The 13,084-nt window shown below is 38.3% G+C and overlaps 1 protein-coding gene across 3 annotated transcripts in view; it reads left to right on the forward strand.

The window, feature by feature from the left end:
- The window catches only part of LOC109102812 (A disintegrin and metalloproteinase with thrombospondin motifs 2-like), a 123,573-nt gene that overhangs the window by 86,608 nt on the left and 23,881 nt on the right, over positions 1-13,084 (forward strand). The window lies entirely within an intron of this gene.

Below are 13,084 nucleotides of genomic sequence, written 5' to 3' on the forward strand. Positions count from 1 at the left end.
TGCCTGTCTGCTGTTCTGTCTGTCTGTCTGCTGTTCTGTCTATCTGTCTGCTGTTCTGTCTATCTGTCTGTCTGCTGTTCTGTCTGTCTGTCTGCTGTCCTGTCTGTCTGTCTGTCAGTCTGCTGTTCTGTCTGTCTGTCTGTCTGCTGTCCTGTCTGTCTGTCTGTCAGTCTGCTGTTCTGTCTGTCTGTCTGCTGTTCTATCTATCTATCTATCTATCTATCTATCTATCAATCCAAATAACAAAATTCCTCTTTTTCACATACACAAAAAGTCAATCTAAAAAACTAACACTAATAATTAAAATAAGTCTGTCTGTCTGTCTGTCTGTCTGTTGTTCTATCTATCTATCTGTCTGTCTGTCTGTCGGTCGGTCGGTCGGTCTGTCTGTCTGTCTGTCTATCTATCTATATCTGTCTATCTTTCTGTCTGTCTGCCTGTCTGTCTGTCTGTCTGTCTGTCTGTCTGTTGTTCTATCTATCTATCTATCTATCTATCTATCTATCTATCTATCTATCTATCTATCTGTCTGTCTGTCTGTCGTTCTGTCTGTCTGTCTGTCTGTCCTTTCTTTCTATCTGTCTGTTCATCTATCTATCTATCTATCTGTCTATCTATCTATCTATCTATCTATCTATCTATCTATCTATCTATCTATCTATCTGTCTGTCTGTCTGTCTGTCTGTCTGTCTGTCTGTTGTTCTATCTATCTATCTATCTATCTATCTATCTATCTATCTATCTGTCTATCTGTCTGTCTATCTGTCTGTCTGTCTGTCTGTCTGTCTGTCTTTCATTCTGTTTGTTGTTCTGTTGCGCTGTTTAGCTAGCCTATTAACCAACAAACATCAAATCTTTAAAAAAAAAAATCCCCAAAAAGATTTTCTTGTTTTGGCTTTGTCAGTCCAACATTAAAGGTTTATTGTAATATTTTGACCAACATCTTTTTTTTTTTTTTTTTTAGTAGTTGAATTTATTTCTGGTTCATTTTTGGTACTTTCATACATTCAGAATAAAAACTGAATTGGTTTGTTTTAATATTTTGACCAACATTTTTTTCCCCACCTTGTAATTTAAAATGCATTCTCAATTAAATTCCAAATCGCTTAAAATGTAGTTAATTAATAACAACAGAGCACTGTTGCATAAATCTACTGCTGTCCAAAGTTATTTATTTTTTCCTTTAAAAAGGATTAAAACTTACTGTTAATCACAATTCAGCTGGTTATTATCCCTAGCTTTAAGTCTTGTTAAGTTCCAATTGTGAGTATTTAGAAATTTTTTTTTTTTTTTTTTTTTTTTGATATTGAAGTATTTTAAAATATAGAACATATTTAAATATTAGTCACAAAGATTACATATGCCATTAGCTCTCACTAGTGATGTTTGTCTCTAGAGGAGATGTCTGGTTTAGTTTATGCGATTTATTTTATTTTATTTTATTTTATTTTATTTTATTTTATTTTATTTTATTTTATTTTATTTTATTTTATTTTATTTTTGTGAGAAAAGAAGGATGTCAAGTTAAGGGAAAGCTGGATGCAGTAAATCAGTGGCTTTGCGTCATGTGGTCCAGGGTGATGGTAAGCCGGGGGGAAAATATGCTTCAGGACAAAACAGCTCCCATCTGCAGCTTGCTATGTGTCCTTTAATCTCCACAAATTAAACCTACACAGTGACAAAGAGAGAGAGAGAGAGAGATCAGCTAGCCAGCAGACAGAAAAAAGAAACAAAAAAATCACAAGCCGGCCAGATATTATATCATCAGTAATAGTCAATGATGTGAGGTAAAATCAGACACATATTAGATCAGTTCTGCAGTCATTTTTTTTTACATCATGGATCACACTATCAAAGATGAAATGTGATGGGATGAAAAAGGCCAGAGAAAAATGTATTATAACCTCACCATTTGTCTCTATATTGCATATTTTCTCCAGTTATCACGAGTCCCCGAACAATTTCTGCAGCTGTGCCACTGCAATCTCCTTTTCCTCTCCTCTCTTTCTCATCCTAGGGGGTGTTTCAAACGCTGCATTCTGAATAAATGACAGGAAAACAGATAAACAGAAATATATAAATAACATTGCGTCTCCTTTCTCTCCCACGCGTTGAGTTCTTGCCGCTTTCTTCTTGAAAGTTTACTTTGCTCACTTTTGGAAGGCATGTCTCTCTCACTCTCCGGGAGTCAAGGAGAGAAAAGAGAGAGACATAAAGCAGGATTTTACCCTTTTTTCCTCCAACTATTTTCCCTGAATTCTCCTCTTTTAGTGTTTGTTGCACATAAGGGATACGTGTGATGATGTGTTATTCGTAGCGACTGAGTTTGTTGTTATGTTGCGTTGGCTTTGTGTGTGTTCAGTGTGTGCATAAATGTCACTGCTCTGTTGCTGTGTTTGCTCAGAGTGAAAAAATCCTCTGCAGTTATTCATTCATGTTCTCCTGGTCAGTGGCCATTCTCTCTCAGTGATCCAGCAGGAGAAGAGAGTGGGAGCCGTCTGTCTGTCTGCCTGAAAAGGGATCCATCTACGGGACTGTATGTGGGTGGCAGGGTTGAGCGCCATTCATAACTGAATTTAGAATGCCTTTTAAATTCCTGAATGTGAATCGGATTGGAACTGAAGTAACAAAACAAATAAAGAATTCAAATTCAAATTTAAATATAAGGATTAAAATGGAATGAGGTTTCACAATGAATTACCCATATACATGTCAACATAGCAGAAACATTAAATTAAATGAGTAATTAATGTTTGAAATGCCACCTACAGTATAGGAATGCATATTTAATGTAGATTATGTTTACATTTATTATTTTAGTTATATTTAACAAATAAGACCCTATCAGTTAAAATTCCGGCTCATGAATGGTATAGGAGACCATTCTTAAATTTTGAATTCACACTGTTACAGCCCCCTTCAGAAATGCTGTTTGAATTTTCTATCCTCATCTGAATAATGGGTTTGTTCAAAGCAGTGTCAAAATTAAAATTTTATTATATGAGCAGTATTTGCCCACTGAAATGGATTTTTAAGGGCACTTTGTACCTTTTTGAAGGCATAATTTTCTTTAAAGGGGTCATCGGGTGCCCAGTTGATATGATTCTTTAGGGCCTAATGAAAAGTTTGTAACATAGTTTGGTTAAAATTTCTCAATGGTTGTGTAAAAAACACCCTTTTTACCCAGTCATAAACAGCTCTTTTTAGAGCAAGTAGTTGTTCTAGTATTTTCCTTTAAATGTTAATGAGCTCTGCTGACCCCACCCTTCTCTTCCGAGCCGCTCTCAGAGAGACTGTATAGCTTTTAGCTGTGTTCATTGTGAAACTCACTAATTAGCACATTATTAGAGAAGGCGATTTGCAAAGATTCATTAAAAAACCTTATACTCACTTTTTCTGTAGGTGTAGCTGGACCACGAATGATTCACATGAAGATAGACGCATTTAGGTAGATCAGGGGCGCATTCCCTTCAGAAACAAATTTAATCCACTGCGTCTTCAGTGGCTCAGATGTCAGGAGTAAATGATGACTGCTATGTTCATTATTACATCCAACAACAGAACACCTCAATCGCTTAGAAGTCATTCTTGTCTACATCTACTCCGGCAGTGAAACAATGGCGGACTGAATTCAGTTCACTCAGGGCGGGTCTAAGGTAAGACACCAGTGCAGTTTGTGCTGAAACGCCGCTGTCAATCAAACTATCGTGGGAGGGGCCTTTTTTTGTAACATCACAAAAACAAGCATCTGAGATCGGCTCGAGTTGAGAAAGAGGTAAAAAAAAACTGCCTGGTTCCCCTTCAGGAACTTGAGCTGTACCGAAATGCCTCCAGCGTGACCACGCTCTGAATCACATGTGTAATCAGTCCAATGGAAGGGCAAGATGTTACGAGTGGGGTGACGTAATGACCAGGAAGCTTAAAAGCACGTGCGGTGGAACCGGTGTCATTACATTTTATCCTACCCGTCAGATTTTCCTACCAGGGTAGTTGTTGTTCAGCATGAGAAAAATTGCATAATTTTCCTCATGCTGAACAACAATATTTAATGTATCTGCATTACTGTAAGTGTAAGGTTTAGGGTTGGGGTAGGTGTAGACTAGAGGTCAACCAATAGTGGATTTTGCCGATACCGATAGCTAGGTTGGACCACACTGGCCAATACCAATTAATTAACCAATAGTTTTTAAAATGGATACTGAACAAAAACTAAAATAGTGCTTTATTTAAAAAAAAAAAAAACACAGTACTGATTCATACTAGTAGTAGTAATAATAATATTAGTAATAGTAAATGTTGAAATTACCACAAAATCCATTTTATTTTTTCCTGAATTCCATTTAATTTTTTTCCAGATTCCGTTATTTCCATTTGAATTTTTCTGGATTCTGTTTTTTTTCCTTTTTAATTTTTCTCCACTCTGTTTTAATAGTTAAAGTTTATTAATCAAAAAGCAAGTCTAATTATTTAAAACTTATATATTTTCACATCAATTTAATAAAAGTTTAACAAAAAATAAATAATACATGTTTATGTTGTTATTTTTTTTCACCATATTTTTTATTGTTACCAAATTCTGTGCTTTAGCATATCTAATTATTTGAATCCATAAAACAACTTAATTTATTCTTTTTTTTTTCTTATAGAAGCCTTATGATTTTTCCCCCTCAAAAATTCTGTGTTGTGTATTAAAATTATCTGGTTATCAAATGAAGGCATGAAACATTAATTTCATTTATCTTTTAATTACTGAAAATTAAACTGAAGATTGGCAAGCTCATGAAAGCTCTCTCGATAAGTTCTGGAGATGTTGTTCATGTGTTTACGTCCTCATTTAGAGAGACGACAGAAGCTGAAATCACGGCGAGCATCACATGCGGTTCAGTATGAATGAAACCTCACATCTGCGCCATTCATTAGAGTCACGCAGAACATGCAGGATTCATATTTAAATCGACTTCCGCATCACGGAAATCACAGGGCACTACAATTATACCAGCACAATATATACTCTCCATTTTAACTGCTTCTATTCTTGAACACTTAATGATTATCTAATCAAAATAAAGGAGCAGCGCTGAGTCTAGGAGAACTCACCGGTATCACACACACTCCAGATGCATCGCATTCAACTCGAGCAGTGGTCTAAAACAGTTTATTTATTCACCATACAGACACAAGTTTACTTCAAGAATGAACAATGAGGCATAGATAAGTTGGAAGTTCAGTGTTTAAAAAAACGGAGCAAATGGAAAGAGCGATCTATATTATAGATCTATAAATGAAGCATACAGACTTTATTAGAGCCACAGAAAGTTACGTTTTGATGAAAATGCTCAATATACAATTCATTATGTACATTAACAACGATTTGGGGCGAATATAATGTAATTTAATGGAAAACTATGTGAATGACGCTCTGTGGCGCGCACTCTCACCCCACACTTTCACCTAGTGTGTGGATGCTATTTTGGCTCCTTTGCGACTCCAGGGCATCTGCATACTCAACTACATCGATGATTTGTTGATATTAGCTCATACAGAGCAGACAGCGGTTCGGCATTGAGATGTCATTCTCACTCACATGAAAGAGTTGGGGTTAAGACTAAAAGCCAAAAAAGTGTGCTTTCTCCATTACAGGACCACTTATGTAGGCGTGGTGTTGGATTCGGCCACGATGCAGGCACAGTTGTCCCCTGCTCGGATCGAGTCAATCCTCACGGCAGTCAAGAGAGTGAAAGTTGGCCAGCCTTTCACTGTCAAGCAGTTTCAGAGACTGCTGGGTCTGATGGCAGCTGCGTCCAACGTGATACCTCTTGACCTGCTGTACATGAAACCCCTACAGTGGTGGCTCAAGACCAAGGGGTTCTTCCCGAGGGGAAACCCACTTCACATGCTCAAGGTGATGCGAAGGTGCCTACGTGCCTTAAACATGTTGAAGAAACCTTGGTTCTTGACTCAGGGCCTGGTGCTGGGAGCTCCTTGTCGCCGCGTATGCTAGCAACAGACGCGACCCTCACCGGACTAGAGAGGCATCGCACTCTCCCCTTTGGTTCTTTCTGACTCATCCAGCTCCACTGGGGCTGGATGCTATGGTGCAGACATGATTGAGGCTTCGTCTGTATGCCTTTCCCCCGATTGCTCTGCTCCCGGGAGTTCTGGAGAGAGTGCACCGGGACGGGGTCCGTCTGCTGCTAGTAGGCCCATTCTGGCTGGGCCAAGTATGGTTCTCTGACCTGATTTCCCTCCTCGACGGCTCTCCATGGGGGATTCCTGTCAGGAGGGACCTCCTCTCACAGGCAGAGGGCACGATATTCTACCCCCACCTGGAGCTGTGGAAGTTATTGGTGTGGTCCCTGAGGGGGCGCAGCTTGTAGCTTCCGGTCTCTCAACCAAGGTGGCCCTTCTCCCCGCAGGTTTGACCCACTCCACCCTGAAGGTCTACGTGGTGGCCATTGTGGCCTACTGCGCCCCACTTTGTGGCCAGTCAGTGGGCCGACACCCTCTGGTTACATGTTTCCTCCACGGTGTGCTGAGGCTGAGGCCTTCAGCCAGAAGAAGCTTATGCTAAGCTGTGGATCAGGATGCTATCCTAAAGCCTGGAGTCCTCTGATGTCCCCTCTCTTTGGGGGTCAAGACTCACTCCTTCTGAAGTTGCCGTTTGGGCGGGATGTCCCCGCCTCCTTGTCAGTTGTCTACTTGCATTTTACGCCACTCCTGGCTCCTTGTAATTCTGTAAGACTTGTAATTCTGGCTGTGTGGGCATTCTCGTTCCCGAACCGTTTTGACACAGCTCGAGTTCCTGAAGGGTACATTCTCATCCCTAGAAGCTGATGCCGGTTCTGCCACATGTGCTTTTAAGCTTCCTGGTCATTACATCAGCCCACAACATGACGTCTTGCCCTTCCATTGGACTGATTACACATGTGATTCAGAGCGTGGTCACGCTGGAGGTGTTCCCGAAGCGTTTCGATGCAGTGTCTCGTTCCCTTCGGGGAACCATGGTTACATGCATAACCTGAGACAATTTTTATCATTATAGGGTGGTTGTGTACACACACTGCCAACACACATTTCAGTTCAAACAACTTGTAAAAATGCAAGTAGCATCCGATGGCCCCTTTAACCATATAAAAACAGAAAGAATATAATTGCAACACACACACACATGAAATGAAGTCTAGTCTGTATTTTCAGGTGATTTAAGTTTTTTTATTAAAAAAAAATCTAATAATGCCACACATTCAGTGACAGTGTTGGGGTAACGCATTACAAGTAACGCGAGTTACAAGATTACTTTTTTCAAGTGACTAGTAAAGTAACGCATTACTTTTTAATTTACAAAAAAATATCTGAGTTACTTTTTCAAAAAAGTAATGCCAGTTACTTTGTTTTCCCATTTATTGACTGACAAGTCTTCTGTCCCCATATTGGGAAAAATCGGAAGTACAGAGGCATTGTGTGTGCTGTGTGAACATGATGTAGTTCTAGACTAAATGACAAAAAATATTTTTTTCTAGACAAAAAAAAACTGATTTAGTATTCATCAAAATGAATTAAAACTCAGAATATGACGCAAATCTGCAATAATTAAATGTTAAACAACACAAATGTATCTAATCCCATCTTATTAACTAATGTCTTTGCTGCTGACATTTGATGATCCAGTTCAACCATACTAATAGGCAAAAATGACTTTAGATAAACTAAAAATTGTGCTTGTTTTGTTTTTTTTTATTTTTAATTTAAATTTTTCTAATTTTGTAGAACCTTCTTCTCCTGTGTTCTACCGTACAGACGTGAATTTACTTTTCCTTCAGCCTGAGGTTTATTCATTACACTTTTTAGTGTGAAAGGGCTTTTTACATTTGCCATAAATAGAACTTCTTATAAAAAAAAAAAAAAACCCCCTCACATATTAAAAAAAAAAAGAAAAAACACCAAAAAAAACAAAATAAATTACTTTTTCATCATAAAAAGTAACTAAGTAACGTAATTAGTTACTTTTTTAGGAAGTAACGCAGTATTGTAATGCATTACTTTTAAAAGTAACTTTCCCCAACACTGTTCAGTGATGCTTGTATATTGAGGCATTTTAAATATATAGCTGTTAATTTATTTTCACATTATGTGGCATTTTTGTCACGGTTCATATCTAATTTTGGTCTGTTTGATATGTTAATCTCTGTGTGGAGTTGTTGTATTTGTTAATGGGATTTTGGTTTGTTCTGGAGAACTGATCCAGTGACTCACTCTGCACTCAATTTATAGAACCGAGTAAAACAACTCTTTAAAATACACTAAAATTGATTGGCTTTACTTCATATGTCCATGGGAAATGATGAGGAATCGATGTTTCAGACAGGGATCAAAAGATCTAGAGGCCTCTTAACTTACGCCCACCCTTCCTATCCACCAATCAGCCGCCCTTTACCTTTATTCCGCCACTTTAAGACTGGATCTTTCAGATTTAGTGTTGCAGTTGAGATAATGGACCTGTATTTAATACGGAAGCTCTTTGTGGGAGAGTTTGTTGTTGTTGATTCTCCTTTCTAGTTTTCAGTCTTGGGAAGTCTCACAACATGCTGATCTAAGATTGCCTTTAGCAAGACCGTAAGTACCTCATCAGATCCAGGAACACACCACCACAGCCCCTCGACGGTGCCCACGGGCTCTTAATGCTTGTACTCAGACTCATTTCATGTATTTGCATGAGCGACCAGCGCAGCCAGCCTGTGTAATAGAGCTGAGACCTTTGTGTGTAGCATTAATTGTATGAATTGAAAGTCGACAATATTAATTGCTTCCCTCTATATTAGTCGCTCCTCAGGAGTAAACAAGATGTGCGGGCGGGCGGGCGGACCATTATGTAATCAGCTCTTCATAGACACGTTGTTCTGGCCCTCAAATGTCAGACAGGTAATAATGGTCCAAAATGTCAAGTGAAAATGGCAGAGATTCAGTAATGAGTCTGAGCAAATACTGTCCACCAGTGCGTACCTTCATATCTCTGAGCATTCCTGTACATTACAGAAGAATGATTGGGAGATCGGCCAGCCAAGAGCCTTATGGGATTTCTATACTCGTTCACTTTCCTCTCCCAGACTGAAACAGGATGATGATGATTCAGCATAATATGTATGTGAGATGCAAGGTAAAAATCAGCATTGTATAGGGAACGAAATGCTTACCCTGGGGTGTTTTGTCCAAATTTGTTTGGACTGGCAAACAAATTTTTTGACTGTATATCAAAGCATTATTATCCTATTTTTTAAATTACTTTAATCTGTCTTTCTACATCCACTTTTTAAAGAAGTAGTTGAAAGAAAGAGTTTACTTCTTAATAAAGAAGCAAATCAGTGTTGGCGCAAAAAGCATCGCGGGCAGTGTGCCGACATATAGCACTGTTGTGCTTCGGCATCCTGATTCCTTTCTCTCCCACTTCACTTCCTGTCTCATATACTGTACTATCCTAATAGGTAAGGGGTAAGCTGCAATAATTAAATGCCTCAAAATGAACTACATAAATGAACTCTTGCCAGTCTATACAAATTAACAAACCATTCTTGCACAGAGCACGTTTTACTTCTGATTTACTTCTTATCTTATTACATATATATTTATATATATATATATATATATATATATATATATATATATATATATATATATATATATATATATACTAAAACGTGCTCTGTGCAAGAATGGTTTGTTAATTTGTTTAGACTGGCAAGAGGTCATTTATGTAGTTCATTTTGAGGCATTTAATTATTGCAGCTTACCCTTACCTCATTTAAATATGGTTATACGCAGATCTAACTAGTTCCTACCTCCCCTCAATCACGCCAGCTCAGACATTCTCTGCTTTCAATCAGTTAACTTAAGTAGCAAACACTACACAATAGCAAGTCGTTGAAAAGTCGTTACTGAAGAGTGAATCCGTGAGTGATAAAAAAAAAAAAAAAAAAAATTCTGATCAGATTATGGCCTATAGTGCTGTTGTCATTGTAGTTTGTTGCGATCTCATAAAGTTTCATTAAAATCAGTGATCCTCTATACACTGCACAATTAATCTCTTATTTACATTGCGTCTACACTTTGTCTGTTATATTGAGAGTAGAACTCAGCACTGGTTTTTTGAGCAGTGAGGAAATTCTGTCCAACCTAAACACCTCTGATTGGCTCTTGTGAAATTCATGAAATCAAGAGATATGTCTGTGAAAGGCTACATTGCTCAGTGCTGCAAATACACATTGTAAATAGAAATCTACAGTATGACCAGTGGAGATAATAATAAAAGCCCCTCCCCATGAATTGATGGGATTGGTTACATGTTTTTGAAGGTAGGAAACAAGCACTTTCAAACAGTGTTTTTGAGGCTTGGCAGTGGTGTTGACTGGTGAATTTGCACATGGTTTGTCTTTAAGCATATTTAAAACAGCAGACATTAACCTGTTAAAACACCAAAATGTCTGATTAACACTTTGGAACCTAAATCCCTTCTATTGAAGTCCCTTTCACAGTTTGGCAGGGCTAGATGATAAACAGGGCTGATAAGATAAAAGTTGGCCAATTTTAAATGGTTTCTTTTCATGTCTTTTTCACACATTTGATTTGGTAATGTTTTCATTTCATGTGCTAATATGCTAATATTTCTCAATGTCAACACATTTTTTTCTCCACACTCGATCAATGGCCACACACGCACCCATACTGTAGAATTTTTTTCTCTTCCCCCTTTCTCTCTAACCCTATCTTCCTATCTGCACCCTCTGCTATTTTCTCCACTTTCCCCTCCTTCCTCTAAAGCAGTGAAGCCACAATGCTAGCCCCTGCTGCATTATTAATGGGATATTAATGATTTTCTGACTTGCCGACCTCTAGGTCTCCATTAGTTACCTGTAGGCTGATGAAGCCCAGTGCTCCTGAACAAGGCCAGCAACCAGGGCAGTACTAATGAGACCTACACTCTCCTGATCATTAACATCGAGAGTAAGGGGTGGGAGGGGGCTATAGGGTTTTTTTTTTCTGTAGGAGGTTGAGGAAGAACCCTATTGGTGTTGCTGAAGATTTGTGACTCCAATTAATATTAGAATATCCATCCAGCATTGTTTGTGATAAGCTTTTCTATTAATGCGAGCATGCAGGTGTGGACGGTATACAACAGCATGTTAATGGCATGTTAAAATTTTCTAAAATTCTGAGAATATTCTTTCAATACAGCTTTTACGAGGTCATTTACTCTCATAATTATTAATATATTATCAACATTTCAAAATATCAATGTTTTAATTTTAATTTGCAAAACTGACTTTTATGTAAAAATAAAAACTAGTATGAGATTATTTTCATAACAATTACAAAAAAAAAATGTTTTACTGTGTAACGAAAATTCTGTCATACATTATTGTTTTTGCTAGAATTCCAATTCTAACAATTAAATACAACTTTTGCCCCAATAAACTCCTAATTTGCTGCTTAATAATAGTTAGTAGGTAGTTGTAAAGTTTAGTTATGGGATAGGATTACTGGATATAAAATATGCAGAATAAGGCATTGATATGTGCTTTATAAGTACTAATAAACAGTCAATATGTAAGTAATATGCCTGCTAATATGCAACTAGTTAATTGTAAAATAAAGTGTTTTATTGTTACCAAAACATCTACCAAAATTTGTAAATGTACATACAGAAATTCTACCCATTTCTACCCTTCTTACAGTACAATACATACTATACTAGCCATCCCCAGCGTATACTGTATTACTATGAGAGAAATAAACTTTTACTGCCAGCCATGTCTTTTTTTTTTCTTTGAAGAGAAGCCTGGAAACAAGGCAGTAGTCATATCCCATCATGCACTGCTTCTCCTAATGCAGAGTCCTGAGGTGCTTCACAATGCGTGTTCCGTATGAAAGTCGTGCCTCAGTTTAACGGTCATTAACGTTCAGAACACTGGAGTCATGGTCACCTGGAAGTCATCTATGCTTTTACCAGTCATCTGTATTAACGTGGTTACTAAGGCAACCGAGCCTAAGAGCTGCACTCTTTAGAACTTCTCAAGAAATCTTGGCGAATGCTATGGAAAAGGCCTATAGTTAAGATAAGCTTTTGGCAGCTACAGACACGTATACTGGTTTAAAACTGAAAGGGAGGGGATGATGAATTCAGTAAAGTTGTGAATTGTAAAAACAAAGTCTGCAGAACAGACAGTGCAACCAAAAAATATTCCAACAGTCAAAAGGAATGACAGCAAGCCGAGAGGGAATGCCAGGAATACAGACACGCAGAAAGAGAGAAACACGGCCCCACCCCACTCTAAAGTTTGCCGGTTGCGCAGCAACCAGTGAATCGTACAAATCAAAGAGCAGGTGAGTCGGTGCAGGCGACACATCGGTTTCAGAAAGCGCGTTGTATAATCCTTTCCCATCGCTTTCCTTCTTCCTTGCCGCCCCCTTTTAAGCCCCTTTCTTCTTGTCTGTCTTCGTCTCTTATTCTCGCTCCCCCTCCCGCAGTCTGTCCATCAGAAATCTCATTATTGTTGGCTGTGTATGCATCTCGGTGTCTCATTAGCAGGCTTCCAGAGCGGCAGAGGACACCATGTCTGAACTTCTGTACCAATTTGTCTGCCTCTGTCTCTCTCTCTGTCTGGGAACAGCGTTTCCCACAGTGCATTAGGCCCATCCTTCTGCAAACTGTATAAGTAAAGATGGCTGAGGCGCGGGGTGAGAAGTCAAACTGCAGAATCATGGGAAATGAAAAACGCTCTCTTACACATTATTGGGTGCAGCTTTGCAGGTTGTCTATGTGTTGCTATGTGTGTGTGTTATGCTTTGCTGTCTCTGTGGAATGGCTCCAAAAATTTGATTAAACCCTACCAAAAATAACATAGCCTAAGATGGTTTGCTGTTCTTAAGTTCAGCTGAAATTTAACTAAAAAAAGCTGAAACATATTATATTGCAACTTTAGTAAATGATAGCATAATTACAACAGCTTCTTAGTAATCTATATAGTCATTTATTCCTACGAAAAAGCTGAATTTTTACCAGTCATTACTTCAGTCTTCAGTGCCACATGAT

Source organism: Cyprinus carpio, chromosome B14, assembly GCF_018340385.1.
Source record: "Cyprinus carpio isolate SPL01 chromosome B14, ASM1834038v1, whole genome shotgun sequence".
Classification (NCBI taxonomy): Eukaryota; Metazoa; Chordata; class Actinopteri; order Cypriniformes; family Cyprinidae; genus Cyprinus; species Cyprinus carpio.